General features: G+C 41.3%; 1 long non-coding RNA gene across 1 annotated transcript; it reads right to left on the bottom strand.

The window, feature by feature from the left end:
- Positions 1 to 261: 261 nt before the first annotated feature.
- On the bottom strand, positions 262 to 14,769 carry LOC115462658. Its single transcript, XR_003940914.1, has 3 exons — positions 14,675 to 14,769; positions 13,176 to 13,177; positions 262 to 274 (listed from the first exon to the last, which is right to left on the bottom strand). It is a non-coding gene; the product is annotated as an uncharacterized LOC115462658 (long non-coding RNA).
- Between the last annotated feature and the right edge of the window lie 1,432 nt (positions 14,770 to 16,201).

Below are 16,201 nucleotides of genomic sequence, written 5' to 3'. Positions count from 1 at the left end.
ACGCTAACGTATATTGGGGTGCATGAAATGCTGCATGTTCTATTTTATACCTATGGGCCAGGTGTCGCTTAGCACATGCTAACGTCCGTTAGCACACTAAGGACCCTGTTTACTATGCCTAATTTGAGGCGTGTTAGTGTCTTTAACACACATTAACCATGTACAAGCATTAACCATGTACGTGCCTACAATATCCCTATAGGTGCCTACACGGTTAGTGTGCGCGCTAATTGTAGGCACGTTAAAAATGCTAATGTGCCTAAATAAACAGGGCCTTAAAGGGGTCTTTTACAAAGGTGCTAGCCTTTTTTAGCATGTGTTAATGATTAGCGCTTGCTAAATGCTAGAGACACCCGTAGGAATAGATGGGCTTCTCTGGCATTTAACACATACTTATTTTTAGCACATGGTAAAAACCCTAGTGAGACTTTGTAAAAGGACCCCTAAGTTTTGTAAAAGAGTCCTTTCATTTATTAATTCCATTTTTATGAATACAATAAAATGTATTTTAATTGCTCTAAGCCACTGGGTATCCATAGGGCATGCAAAGGTGAGAATTGTGAAGCGCTGTGTACAACTGGTAGCGCTATAGAAATGATTTGTAGTAGTAGTAGTAAATTACATGCAAAGTAGAATAGAACAGAATCGCATCAAAATCTATGAAAGGTATAAATCTAAAATAATGTTTGCATTGAACAACTGAAACTTGTTTGTGATATGTAGATAAGAAAAAATAATTTAGTGGCTATAAATTGAAGCCTTGAAGGCAATTGATGTAACCCTGTTACTCAAGAGATTCATGTGAATTACCCAACATGTAAAAACAATCCTGTAATGATTTCAGTCAGGGTAGTAATGCTATTCCAAACACCCATCTTTGCAGATTGTAACAGGTGAGGAAGCAGTTATTGAAATACCAGTAACTCTTATATAACCACTGAAATATTTTTGTATAAATTTTCAATCTGAATGATGTTTTTCTTCATTGTCATTTTTAAAGAAAGAGTAGGAATCTTAGGGGCCCTTTTACAAAGCAGTGGTAAGCCCAATGTGGGCTTCACATGCGCCAATCTGAGCTAACGCCATCCCAATGTGGGTGCCAGTGGTAGTTCCATCCCCAGCGTGCAACATTTTCAGTGCTAGTGGAAATATTTGAAAATAATCTTACCGCATGTCCATTTCTTTTTTCAGCCTTTTTACCCGCTGCAGTAAAAAGGTCCTCAGCACACAGCAAAAACAACCCCCGCCACTAACACAGGGCCCTTTTTACCACAGCTTGGTAAAAGGATCCCTTAATGTATAACATCTGGAAGCTGGGCTGGGAGATAGAAGAAAGTTGGGAAAGATAATCCCTATGCATACTACTACTACTACTATTTAGCATTTCTATAGCGCTACAAGGCGTACGCAGCGCTGCACAAACATAGAAGAAAGACAGTCCCTGCTCAAAGAGCTTGCAATCTAATAGACAAAAATAAAGTAAGCAAATCAAATCAATTAATGTGTACAGGAAGGAGGAGAGGAGGGTAGGTGGAGGCGAGTGGTTACGAGTCAAAAGCAATGTTAAAGAGGTGGGCTTTCAGTCTAGATTTAAAGGTGGCCAAGGATGGGGCAAGACGTACTCTATAGTGTGTAATTTTGAACATGTTGTCCCACCAGACCTGAACGTTTCAAAGGGAAACTCCCAGAAATTCTACAGGACATTTTCTTTTGTAAACTAGCCTGTTTGTGGAACTCCACATAACAACCATGGATGAAGAAAATAGGCAGAGGCTGAGGACCAGAAATGAAGAAGAAAGGAGGAAAGGAAAGAAATAAATGGAAAGGAAGCCCTGGAAACGGAGTTAAGAGGACAGATAGCAGCAGAATCGGATACTGGGCCAGCATGATCAGAAAAACAGTCACCAGACAACAAAGGTAGAAAAAAAATCATTTTATTTTCATTATAGTGTTTGGAATATGTTCACTTTGAGAATCAGGTGCTCAACATTAAAAGTTTATATTTATTTACTTATTTATGGCATTTTATCGCACATTAAACATGAATTAGATTGGAACCTGGGATCATTTAATTTTTTTTTTCCTGGAGTAATGCATTGTCACCCCCCCCCCTCCAGGCTCTCTCCCCGGCTATAGCCAGCTCTGCAATTTGGGGGGCTCGCAGAAGTGGATGGGGGGGGTGCAGAGGGGAACCAGGGGGCGCAGAGGGGGACCAGGGGGAGCGCAGAGGGGGACCAGAGAGAGAGCCTGTTGTTAAACATTTACCAGCACACCACTACATGGTGGAGATATATGGTTAACTGCCTTGACTTGGTATGATCTGGATTTGAGAAAACCAGAAAACCAGCTCAGAACAGGTTCTCCAAGTCCAACATTGTCCAGAAGGTAAAGAAAAGTATCATGGTCCACTACATCAAAGGCGCTGGGCATATCGAACTGGAGTACCAGAATTTTGTTCTCTTTGCTAATCTCCAGTTTGATGTCATTTTCTAGTGAAATGAGTCTGTACTATGGTGTGGTGTGAAACCTGATTGGGAGAGGTGTAGGATCGAGTGAGCTAATAAGTAGTCCATCAATTGTCAGGTGACTAGTCCTTCCATGACTTTGACTAGGAGTGGAATAGAGGCAACCAGTCAGTAGTTTGTGACATCATTTAACTTGGCCAAGGTGTTTACAGGATAGGGGTCAGCATTATACTACCTTTGGTCATTGGGAAACTTCCCATTTGCAGGGAGAAGGAGATATGTTTGGTTAGTAGATCTAAGAACCATTCTGGGGTATCTTGCAGTAGAAAGGTGGGGCATTCGTCTACTACGCAGTTTCAGACATGCTGCTGCGTTGTCCTCTGACGCATCTTCCTGTTTCCGGCAAGGTGGAATGTAGAGGGTGAGAAGACATTACCACTATAAGGAACTTGCTTTTACAGTGTTCCCTTTTACTGTGCCTTTAAGAATATTGTGATTTAGTACTTCCCTTGCCCTTAATTGTCCTGTCTGTGTGTGTTATTTTTAGATTGTAAGCTCTATTGAGCAGGGACTGTCTCTCTATGTCAGGTGTTCAGCGCTGCGTGCATCTGGTAGCGCTATACAAATGTTAATAATAATAATAATAATAATAATTTTGGACCCCTGAGGCAGGCATTGTTATGCCGAAACACAGCCTGTGTCGGTTCTTTCAAAATAAAAGGACTCTTTTTTGTCTTAGTCTTGAAGGCCCAGTTGTGCTTCTTTCTTTGGTTTCATTTGTGGTTGTCATGTTGTGTATGTCCAGAAGGCTGTCTACTAATCCATATAGATTTTTAATGCTGGGTTGACCTGAACCAATGTAGGTTTCATAGAATTTTGATTTTGGATGTTTGATGGTCTTTTTGTAGATTCCAGTCACTTGTTTCCAGATGGTTTTGTTTTCTACTGTTGGTTCTTTGCTTCATCTTCTTTTGAGTTACCTACATTGGTTTTTAGCGATGAGTACCTTGTTGTTGAACCCTGGAGAGACTCTATTTGGGCATTTGTTTTTCTTTCTCATAGGTGCTAGGTTGTCTAAAGTGTCTTTACTTATTTGGTCCTACATTTTGATGGTCTGTCGAGTCAGGTTCTAGTGCTGGGTGACATGTTGAGATTTTGGCCCAAACATTGTTGGCTGTTATTTTTCCCTTGATGGGAATTTGGAGGGTCATGGTTTTGATTTCTCCAGTTATAGGTAAAGGTAAGTTTGCTGTGATCCAACCATAGGATGGGTATCTATGTAGTGTTAGATATATGTATGTCTTCATGGTTTGTAAATTTGTATGTGAGCAGGTCAAAGAGATGGCCTTTGCAGTGAGTTGAAGTGTTAGGTAGGGTGAGATCCCAGGTTGCCAGGTAGTCAAGAACTTCTTGTGTGTAATGATCCTTTGGGTCTTCCAGGTGGATGTTGATATCGCCTAATAATAAATGTTAGAGTGGGAAGCACTCATGTTTGCGATAAAGTCTGTGAAGTTGTCTCTGGCTTTCGCCCAACTTCCTGGTGGTCTATAGAAACGTTTACTGCAGAGATTACCTGAGAGGGTAGAGTAATTTATGTTGAATGCAAGTGTTTCTAATGATGATGTTATGAGATTTGAGATCATGGCAACATTGAGGAATGATTTGTATATGACAGCCTTTGCTCCTCAGATAGTGTGGAAAGGGGATGGGATTTCATATACTGCCTTTCTGTGGTTACAATGAGAGCAATTTACATATTACATACAGGTACTTATTTTGTACCTGGGGAAATGGAGGGTTAAATGACTTGCCTAGACTGAAAAGGAGCTGTAGTGGAAATTGAACCCAGTTTTACTGGTTCTTGGGTTGCTGCACTAACCATTAAGCTACTCCTCAATGTATATATAGCTAAGTGTTACATTAGGGGGTGAGAGAGTGGGATTGTATTGGATAAAAGTTTGGAAAGTGCTAGAGTAGAGATTATTATTATTTGCATTTGTATACTCAGTTAAAGAGAATAATTTCCAGGATGGCTTCCAAAATAAACGGGGTCAATTTATTTTTAGGATTTGCTGGTATTGGACATCCATTTTGTGCTAGGAGCAAAAGTGCTGGCCAAAACCAGCAAAACTTGCATGGAGGATTCTGTGCATTCCTGCTACCAGCATGTCTTCTGAGATAACATTTTCTATTGTGGGAATGACTGTGGAAGAAAGGAAAGCTAGACTGAAACCTGAGATTGTTGATGACTTGTTATTCAACCACAGATTAAAATGTCATAACAGTGCTTCATAGGCCATATTTCTCCCCCCCCCCCCCCCACCCTTAGGGCATACAGAGCAGGTTGTACTTTATCCCTAGACATTTTAACAGGGTGGATTAGGGATCCATGGGGTAGTAGAAGTCAGATATTGTTGAGGCTGGAAGAGTAGTGGGGTAGGGGTTGTTATTTCAGTTGCTCATTGTTATTATTGTTTTCTATTTGTAATTTATAAACAGTTATACAGAATACTGTTCCTTTTATACTTTAATAAAAAAAAATATATATATATATAAAACCATAAGTGTGAGGTTTGAACCTGCAGGGATGGGGGAGGGGGGAATGGGGACAGAGCCTATGGGGACAAATTTTGTCACCATGTCATCCTCTAGCACTTGTCAAACCTGTGTACCATGCACTAATGGCCATTTTAAGGTGGCAAACTGCAGGTTACATGCTGGGCATGCCCCCTACTAAGTGCTGCATTAGTTTTGCACTTGCTACATGTTAACTTCCTAAAGCGCATGAAGTTTAAAAGTCAAATGCACTTTCTTGCTTTACCAGTTTTATATCCCGCATTATTCAATTGATGTAAATGGGTAACAAAAAACATACATAAACTGCAACCTAATCATAAAATACAAGGAAACAAAATACAATTAAAAAAATCTAAAAACATATTAAACATAAATAAAAATTATATCTCAATATAATAAACAGACCTTAAAACAGCCAGTCAGCCATATCTGGTACAGATAAATAGCTTATCCATAACACTTCTTCTGTAATAAGTCTTTTGAAATAAATATGTTTTGAGTTGTTTTCTAAACAACATTAGTGAAAAGGCCCCAAATGTCTGCAGAGAAAGCAGGTAGTAATCATTCTATTTCCACAGAATCTAACACAAAATGACCACACCTATATTAGGGGGTCACCAATCAATATAGAAATAGGAAAATGTAGTGGCAGCATGCTCCAATAGGGTGCTGCAGTAACATGATACTCTCTCCACAGACACACATTGACAGTAAGGTTACAAATGGCTGCCTTATATTAGTGATATGTGCCATCTTCTGGAGACATATGTCAATTTGTTCAGTGATAGTTGAGCACCCTTACATAAAATCTTTGTGGGTGGAGTAGCCTAATGGTTAGTGAAGTGGGCTAAGAACCTGGGTAGGCTGGGTTCAATTCCCACTGCAGCTCCTTGTGATCCTGAGCAAGTCACTTAATCTTCCATTGTCTCAGGTATAAAACTTACCCCCTCTTTACTAATCCACACTAGTGGCTGTCAGTGCAGTAATGCCAACACAGCCCATTCACTTTGCATGGGCTCTCAGCAGCCACTAGCATGGCTTAGTAAACAGGGGGGGGGGGGGGGGGGTTAGGTTGTGAGCACACTAGAGACAGAAAAAGTACCTGCATATGATATATGTAAACCACTGTGGCTAAACCCAAAAGTTGGTGTATTAAATCCATGACCCTTCAAAACATAATGACACTTTTAGCAATTGCTATCCATGTATATTGTTACTTTAGTGAATCAAACATTTAATGCAATGTTAGCATGAATGCTGAAAAGATTAAGCATGAGATTTAATAAGTCAGCCCCTTTGTGACATGAGTGCATGAGTAGTTTTTTTTTTTAATCTATTTTATTTGCATTTAGCTCACTCCTCTTCATTGGTAACTCAAGGTGAGTACATTCAGGTATATGCTTCTGCTGTAAATGCAGCTAAATGTGTCCTCACTGACCCAGGTGGTGCTGTGACTCGTTCTTTACATAAGCAGTTGGTGCATTCCAATTTTCAACCTGCAGGAGCAAGAGCAACTTTGAATTTCTGGTTGCCAAAAGCAAAACTGTAATTAGACAGTTTCCCATTAATTATAATATTTGGCTACAACTAGAGAGCTAAGGGAAAGGTGGAGGCAAGGACTCTTAAATTAAGCAATGGAAGTGCGTGTTGCATTAGACATGTTTCTCACACCTTTACAAGAAAAATTCTGAAGTATTTGCTTTTGGATCCAAAGTGCCATTGCTTAGCTTAGAATTTCAGCTCTTGATCATCAGATTTACCATGTAACATTGTCCTGGCTACATAATGTTTTGAGGTGCAATGCCACACTTCATGGTATTTCTTAGTAAAAATGCCACAGACCTAAGTAAAATATTGCTGTCTGATTACACTTACTAGCCTTGAAGAGACACTTCGCGCCCTGTTTACAAAGGTGCGCTAGCATTTTTATCGCATTCTAAAAATGAGTGCATGCTAACTGTGTAGATGCCCATAGGAATATCATTGGCATCTATACAGTTAGCATGCACTAATTTTTAGCGTGTGCTAAAAACACTAGCGCACCTTTGTAGACAGGGCCCTTGATTTCCTAGGATTCTGTACTGCTATGGATTTACAGCCTGTCTCACTGACACAGACTACTCAATAATTACAGTGGATTCTTTTGGATTCGTATTAGGTAAATAAGTCTGCCCAGCACTATCCCCACCTCCCAACCACCAGCCCCGCCTCCCACCACCAGCTCTGGTACAGACCGTATAAGTCTTACACTACTTGCTTATTAAACTACTATCATGTTCTATCATTATCATTATCAAGATCCTTCTGTAATACTAAATGTATATTTTCTTATATTTTTCCACCATTCATGATGTATTATAAGCCACATTGAACCTGCAAATAGGTGGGAAAATGTGGGATACAAATGCAACAAACAAATAAATAAATAAATGAGACCTTTATTAGAGGTGCTAAATTCTACAATGATTATGATATATACAGTGGTAAAGACACTACCCTAATTGTAGAGGACTCAAATACAAATCATTACATGCATCTACCTTCACATACCTCTGCACAAAAGCATGGAATAAACTACTGAACACTATAAAAATAACACGTAACTTGACAGACTTCAGGAAATTATTGGAAACGCACTTGTTCGAAGAAACTTACAATAAGAATCTTCCTTAAGAACTTGATTATTCTGTATCTAAACCAACCACCTACTGAATCCTCTGAATTGATTATATTAGCCATATTATCATTATTGGTCATCATATATTATTGCTTTTTATTATGTGTTATGTAAATTATTCTACAGACATACTTTCCTTATTTCTTACATAGTAATATGTTAATTTAGAAGAAACCTCTTATTCTGTTCATAACTATATCTTTTGTAATATAATGTAAGCCACATTGAGCCTGCAAATAGGTGGGAAAATGTGGGGTACAAATGTAGCAAATAAATAAATAAATAAATAAATATACAATGATTAGCTATATAAACAATCATTACATCACTGGTCTCTACATCTAAGCAATGCTAAGAATTCTTAGACCAGGAAAAGAAGCAATACATACAACATCACTGGTCCTTACATCATCCAGGCTCTTAACATCAGCTGGGGGGGGGGCCCGGTTCACAGCGAGAGCCAGGAGCTTCTTGGACCAGGAACAGATCCTCTGTGCAGTGCGTCCACTCACAGATGAGCCCCCACTCTGCTGTAACAAGCCCCCCCTTTTTATTAGGCTTAGAGCTCATGTTCAGAGCTAAGGAAAATTACAGAATGCTTCTCTGTTTAGGTAAACAAGCCATACTGTGGGAACGTGGTCACATGCTTTCCAAGTCCAGGTGGCCAAGCTGAACTTCTGAAAACAAGCACCATCCTCCCCTTTGCATACCAAATTAATTCTTATCTTCCAACTTGTTTTTGTATTTACAAGGAAAGTTACTTTTGGTCAAAGACAGAAGATTTCAGAGTTCATTATTGATCAAAGCAGGGTTGAAAAGCAATCCTTTACATCTTCCATTACAGATGCTGCAGCAACAGCTGTGTAAACTGCCCTGTTGAATAGAATTTCAGAATATTAACCTTGAATCAACTCCATTCTGCCCCTTGATTCTCTCCCACTCTTCACCTGCTTAAATTCTTTGTCCATAGCGCCAAGTACTGTTGGCGCAAGTCTTATTCAGCTGCCTCTCTCGTGCTCTTCCATAATCAGTACAAGGAATATCAAACAAAACTCCACCACTCCAAGAGGGAATTTTTCAGCAAAAAATCTCATCTGCCTTAAACCACCTGCAGGCCTTTTTCCAGATCTTTCATACTATTTCCTCTTCATATACCATCTTCCCGTTATCATTATCATTTATTCACACTTGAAATATTGCCTTTCAGCTAAGCAACCAAAGCAGTTCACAAAATCAATATCAAAGGATAAGGAAAGGAATTCCATCAAATACTGGAAAAAAAAAAAATAGAACTAGAAAAGAGAAAGGTTCTCTGCTGTCTACAATATGCCACATTACTCCAGAGAGCTCTGGGGAAAGGCCAAGGAGGAAAGATAAGTTTTCAAATCAGAGCGGAATTTGGCATAGGACTACTCTGCTCGGAGGTCAGGGGGAGCAAATTCCAGAGTGCAGGGGCCTGAAAGAAGAAAGCATAACACCGGGTAGAAATAAGATGGCAACAACGCAGAGGAGGGGGAGCCAAACAGCATGTGGTGGCAGAATGAAGGGCACAGGGAGGGACGTAAGGAACCAGGACAGAAAAGAGATAGAAGGTAGACCCAAGACAGAAAACCTTATGAGTCAGAGTGAGGATTTTATGATGGATATGGAAGGAAATTAGGAGCCAATGATGATGCATAAGTAGCAGGGTGATAAGGTCATGATGATGGGCATGGGTGAGAAGTTTAATTGCTGTATTCTGCACAAGCTGTAGGCGCTTAAGAGAGTTTACTGGAAAACCTGAATAGACAAGATGGGTGGAGACAAGAGAATAAAGAAGGGAAGCACAAGCAGAATCATCAATGTAGCTGCTCAAGGTGCTGATGAGGTGGAGAGAAAAGAAACAAGAATCAATGACAAAAGAGATATGAGTGTCAAATTGTTATGGTATAAGCCAATTGTCAGAATTATTTTATCAATATAAAAAGACAGCTTTTAAAAGATGTACCTTATTTCCCCTTTTCCTTGGGAATTTCTGGTAGTAGGACTAGTTAATTACAAAGACATTTAAGAGACAAAGGGTACTGTGCTTCAAAGAGAAATAAAACTCTCTCTGCCCTCCCACCTAAAAGGACTGAACAAAAGCATGACTAAGGTGGGTACCTGGAAGCTCATCAGGACATCTCTGAAAACCAAAGACCCAAGAGACTGAAAGTCTGGAGAACCCATTGAAGACAAAGACTTCAGAGGGGAAACCATAAACAAGACATTTGATTGTCAAAGGTATACCTGTCCCTCCCATCAGCTTTCAGACATGTGCAGAAAGGAAGGACTTGTAATGTGTATCTGCTCCAGAGACTGAGCAGGAAGCCTTTTCACATCAAAAGACCATTTGTCAGCAAGATCCAGACAGCAAGTCTTGTGATGTCATAAGACATGAGACCAATACCACAATGCTTTGCAAATGCCCAAGGGTCGTGTGGAAACCAGGACAAAGATCCACATGGCATATCCTCCTGCAGCTTGCAAGATATAAAAGCAAAAGCTGTTTCCCCAAGATTCAGATTCTCTTCAACTGCAAGCAACTCAGGAATCCACTCACTGCAGAAGCCCTCCTGTCCTGAACATGTGCTTACCTAATGCTGTTCATACTGTGTAACAATGACTTGTAAGTAACATAACTTTTGATCTAGACCTGCTACCTTGCCTTACTTAAGCACAGATTATCTGTAAAGATCTCTTAAAACCTACCTCTCGTGTGCAATTGTATATTAAATCAACCTTTTTGAAGCTAAAAATACAGTCTCTTTGTGTTCTGAGTATATGGTATCTTTTATATATACTTAATTTATTTAATTTATTGCAATTATCACCTTTGGTGATTGGTGGAGAAATTAATATCCTAAAACTTATAAATACAGCGCCTGCGCTTAAATTATAAACAGTAGCAAGTGCTCTAGAGCTCTTTCCCCCAAGATAAATCATTTCTTGTAACAAAATGAAATTTGGGAATCTAAAGTAACACCAAGATAATACTGCGACTTGACAAGAGAAATCAGGGAATTTCAAAAGAGGGGGCATAATTGGACGGGACCTATGCCCAGTTACCCAGTGGGCCATTGATTTTATAAGATTCAGGATAAGTTTATTCGAGGAAAGCCAGGAGTCAATGGCATTCTGACAGCTCTGAAGAGGGGACAGATCAAGAGCAGAAGGGTTGTGTGTGGAGATCAACTAAATGTCATCTGTGTACATATACCCCGATATTGACTGGGTGAATGTAACATCGGGGCACACTAGGGAGGTAAAATTCCTTAACGAAATCAAGGACTGCTTTATGGAGCAGCTGGTACAGGAGCTGACGAGAGAAGGAAAAATTCTAGACCTAGTCCTTAGTGGAGCACATGATCTAGTGCGGGAGGTAATGGTGCTGGGGCCGCTTGATAAAAGTGATCATAATATGATCAGATTTGATATTAGCTTTGAAGTAAGTATACATAGGAAATGAAATACGTTAGCATTTAACTTTAAAAAAGGAGACTATGATAAAATGAGAAGAACGGTGAAAAACAAAACTTAGAGGAGCAGCTGCGGGGGTCAAAAATTTACATCAGGCATGGATGCTGTTCAAAAACACCATCCTGGAAACCCAGGCCAAATATATTCCACGTATTAAAAAAGGAGGACGGAAGACCAAACAACAGCCGTCACAGTTAAAAAGTGAGGTGAAGGAAGCTATTAGAGCTAAAAGAAAATCCTTCAGAAAATGGAAGAAGGAACCGACTGAAAATAATAAGAAACAGCATAAAGAATGTCAAGTCAAATGCAAAGCGCTGATAAGGAAGGCTAAAAGGGACTTGCATTGGAGGCCAAAACATGTGGAGGGGTATAATCGAAAGGGACACCCAAGTTTTGCTGAGGACGTCCTCGCAGGACATCCCCGTGAAGGGGCGGGGAAACCTGTATTATCGAAACAAGATGGACGTCCATCTTTTGTTTCGATAATATGTTTGGGGATACCCAAATCTGGAAATTTAGGTCGACCTTAAAGATGGTCGTCCTTAGCCTTGGTCATTTCTGATTTTCGGCGATAATGGAAACCGAGGACACCCATCTCAGAAACGACCAAATGCAAGCCCTTTGGTCGTGGGAAGAGCCAGCATTCCTAGTGCACTGGCCCCACTGACATGCCAGTACACCAACCGGGCACCCTAGGGGGCACTGCAGTGGACTTCATAAATTGTTCCCAGGTGCATAGCTCCCTTACCGTGTGTGCTGAGCCCCCCAAAACCCACTACCCACAACTCTACACCATTACCATAGCCCTTATGGGTGAACGGGGGCACCTAGATGTGGGTACAGTGGGTTTATGGTGGGTTTTGGAGGGCTCACATTTACCACTACAAGTGTAAAAGGTGGGGGTTGGGACTGGGTTCGCCTGTCTGAAGTGCACTGCACCCACTAAAACTGCTCCAGGGACCTGCATACTGCTGCGATGGACCTGAGTATGACATTTGAGGCTGGCAAAAAATATTTTTAAATAATATATTTGAGGGTGGGAGGGGGTTAGTGACCACTGGGGGAGTAAGGGGATACCATCCCCGATTCCCTCCGGTGGTCATCTGGTCAGTTCAGGCACCTTTTCATGGCTTGGTCATAACAAATAAAGGACTAAGTAAAGTCGTCCAAGTGCTCGTCAGGGACGCTCGTCTTTTTTTCAATTATGGGTCAAGGACGCCCATGTGTTAGGCACGCCCAAGTCCCACCTTCGCTACGCCTACAACACGCCCCCAAGAACTTTGGTCATCCCTGCGACGGAAAGCAGTTGGGGATGCCCAAAATCGGCTTTCAATTATGCCGATTTGGGCGACCCTGGGAGAAGGACACCCATCTTCCGATTTGTGTAGAAAGATGGGTGTCCTTCTCTTTTGAAAATAAACCTGAATTCTCTGTAAACCTGGAAGATGTAATGGGGCAGTTCTACAAACTGAAGAGTAGCAAATCTCCTGGACCGGATGGTATTCATCCCAGAGTACTGATAGAACTGAAAAATGAACTTGTGTCATTTTTTATAACAAGCTTACATTTAAACCCCAAATTATCTCAGTCATTCAGGCCTCTTTTTTCTCTCTCCATTGTATCCGCTCAGTGCACCCCTTCCTCCCAATCTCTCTCCTTAATCCACTCATTCATGTTTTGGTTATATCACACTTAGACTACTGCAACGATCTGTGTGCTGGCATCCCCCTCTACTCTTTCAAGAGTTAACAGCTAATCCAATCTACAGCTGTCAAACTGCTTCACAATGCACACTGCTTTGATCATGTAACCCCTCTTGTCAAGTCTGAGCACTGTTTTCCCTTTATTACACGCATTGTTTCTAAATCATTTTTACTGTCCACTCCTGCTTACCTCAATAAGCTCCTCATCCCCTTCACTCTGTTTCCTTCACTTTGCTGATCAAAACCTTCTTTCACTACTGCCACAGTCAGAACTCCACCTGACCTCTTCTCGGGATACTGCCTTCTATTACCTTGGTCCTAAATTATGGAAAAAGCTCCCACTACACATTAGGAACAAACCCACCTTGTCTGCCTTCAAGAAGCTCCTCAAATCTCATCTCTTCACCCAATCCTTTGGTGCAGCTGGTGACTAATCTCTTGTTCTGTCCCTCTTTCTCTCTCTTTCCCGTCTTCTATTTCAAGCTTGAGAACCACATTGAAGCCTAGTCCAGGCCATATGGCAGTGTATCAAGTGGAAATAAATAAATTGGGAGCTGCTGCTTTTTTACACTCTCCCTGCACATACAGGTCATCAATTTTTTTTTCTTAATGTAGCTACTCACCTTTCCAACAACAACAAAAAATTCCTGCCCAGTGTGAAGGCCTGCTTTGGATTTAAATGCATGCAAAGCAGCTGATTATCACGCAAAATGAACAGCACAGCTTGTGTTAAATTCACAAGCTGTGTTATTGATAGAAAGTTGGCCAGTACTGTTGCAATACAAACCTGTTGCAATAAAAAGGCCCCTTCCTCTCCTCCTGCCCAGTGGCGTAGCCACAGGTGGGCTTGGGTGGGCCAGGGCCCACCCATTTATGGCTCAGGCCCACCCAACAGTAGCACATGTTTAGTGGAAACTGGTGGGAATCCCAAGCTCCGCCAGCTGAAGATTTTCCCCTGATGGTAATGAAAATGCTACTCTCCATGACACCGGCACCTGCGCATGCTCAGTTTTCAGTGCATGCCTGCTGCCAAGGTGGAAAGAAGCATTTTCCCACCAGCTGAGATAAATTATTTTTTTTTGGGGGGGGGGGGGGGGGGAAGAACACTTGGTGCCCACCCAATTCTTGCCTAGGCCCACCCAAAATCTGTTGTCTGGCTACGCCCCTGCTCCTGCCCCCAACTTGGGGAAACTAGAGGTGGGGTAGTAGTGAGGGGATCACTCCTGTCCCCAATAGGTGTCAAGGGATAGACAGGTCCTGGTAGGGTGCTGGAGTGGAAGCTCTCTAATTATTAGAACAAAAGGCAAGGCTTCTGGATAACATTTCGAATTTATACTTTTCCTTACCTCATGTAGGGAGGAAGAATATGTCTCTCACTATTCCACCACCAATTTTTCCAAGGGATGGGGAAAGAACCATTTTCATTTGTTTGTCAGACTCTTACAAATAGAGCACCTGAGCTGGGGCCTGATCAGTGGCATAGTCAGACATGGTACTTTGGGTGGGCCTGAGCCCAAAGTGGGTGGGCACACAATTCTCACCCCCATGCTTCCTGCCGCCACCCCTGCCCCTGCACCAGTGATCCCCAATATATAAAATAAATACTTTAACTGGCAGAGATCCTCAAGCTCCACCAGCTGAAGGAGGTCCTTCAGCGTCCAGAACAGGTCATTCCCCTACTTGCTACAGCCAGCGTAGGGTTGCCAACTAGATCCAGATTCGTCTGATAGGGTTGATCCATTGCATGCAGGGACTTGTGGTTCTGATTTCCCCATTGGGTTCCCTAAGAAAAGCAAGGTTACAAGTTCCTGCATGCATTTGGGATAAGTCCAGGACTGGATCAACCCTGTCGGGTGAACCTGGATCTAGTTAGCAACCCTAAGCCAGTGGCACTGTCTATGCACTGCTGCTATGCTGGCCTTTCCCCTCCCGTACATGCTCAGTTTTCGCACTTTTACAACCTGTTTTTTCTTCTAAGGAATTCAGAGCAGGGGTAATGAGACTGATTCTATCTTCAATCAGGATTCTACAAAGCTTCATATAAAAATCTACAAACGATTATAAATTATCTTCAGATAATAAAATTTTTCTAATATAGTAGACTCTTAGTAATTTCCGAAAAGAGAAATAAGAAGCAGTAAAGCAGATTTCAGCTAGCAACAAATTCCATATCTTTGCAGATTGATACAAAAATGAAAACTCATAGAAAGACATAAGCCTCAAACCTATTTTCTTGTTTTATATTGTTTTATTTCTTCTTCAGGTCACACTGTGCCTTCGAAACTTGTAAAAAAAATGTATTATGTTAATCCAATAAAAAAGGTATCACCTTATTTCCCGTTCTTTTGTTTTATTTCATTTAGTACCTTAGGCTGAGTAAGGAACATAACACATAAGGCCTCATTTAATAATATGTGTTAATGAGCTAATGTTCATCAAAATGTGTTAATTAGAGTTCATCCAAGATTAATAAATAGACCCTACTGAAAACAATGGGGTTTGCCTTATTTAATGTGCATTAAATTGCTTTAATGGACATTAATAACTGAGGGGGTCTTTTACAAAGTGACAGTAAGCCCAACGCAGGCTTACTGAATGCTAAAACGGAACTACTGCTGGCCGAACGCAGCTGCCGCTGGCAGTTCTAGCTGGAGCACGCACCATTTCCTGTGCTCTAGAAATTTTTTTCTCTAACTTGGCACTAACCTGGTGGTAATTGAGCATCACCGTGTGCTGCTTGTTTACTGCGGGAGCCCTTACCGCCACCTCAATGGGTGGCGGTAAGTGCTCCATGTCACATGGCCATGTGGTAAGGGTTATCTTACAGCATTTTTTTTTTTTTTTGGGGGGGGGAGGGGACTTTTTATCCCGCTGTAGTAAAAAGAGCCCTGGTGCATGGGAAAAACAGTCCCCACCGCTACCACAGGGACCTTTTTCCCGCAGCTTAGTATAAGGATCCCTTAGGGTCATAGACCTCTGTTTCAACCCTCACATTATTTTCCATGGAAATAATATGCACCATAAAAGAAGTGGGGAAAGTCCTTAGATGCTGTTTAACCCACCATAGCAAGCTTCAAAGTGAAGGTCCATGTATACTCTTTCTTTGCAAAATGGTGTAGAGTCTGTAGATGAAAAGTGTCTGCAGCCTTTGGTCTAATGCAGCTGATCAGAAGTGGCCTGTGAAAAGGCTCATAAGGCAGCCTGCTACCAAGGACCAGTCTTAGGTATTCGTTTGGCTTAAATATACATCATTTGAAAACATGCCATATCTCAAGCTTTAA

This window comes from Microcaecilia unicolor, chromosome 2, assembly GCF_901765095.1.
Source record: "Microcaecilia unicolor chromosome 2, aMicUni1.1, whole genome shotgun sequence".
In the NCBI taxonomy this organism is placed as follows: Eukaryota; Metazoa; Chordata; class Amphibia; order Gymnophiona; family Siphonopidae; genus Microcaecilia; species Microcaecilia unicolor.
The sequence above is the reverse complement of the archived record's forward strand: the minus strand, read 5'-3'. Positions and strand labels throughout refer to the sequence as shown.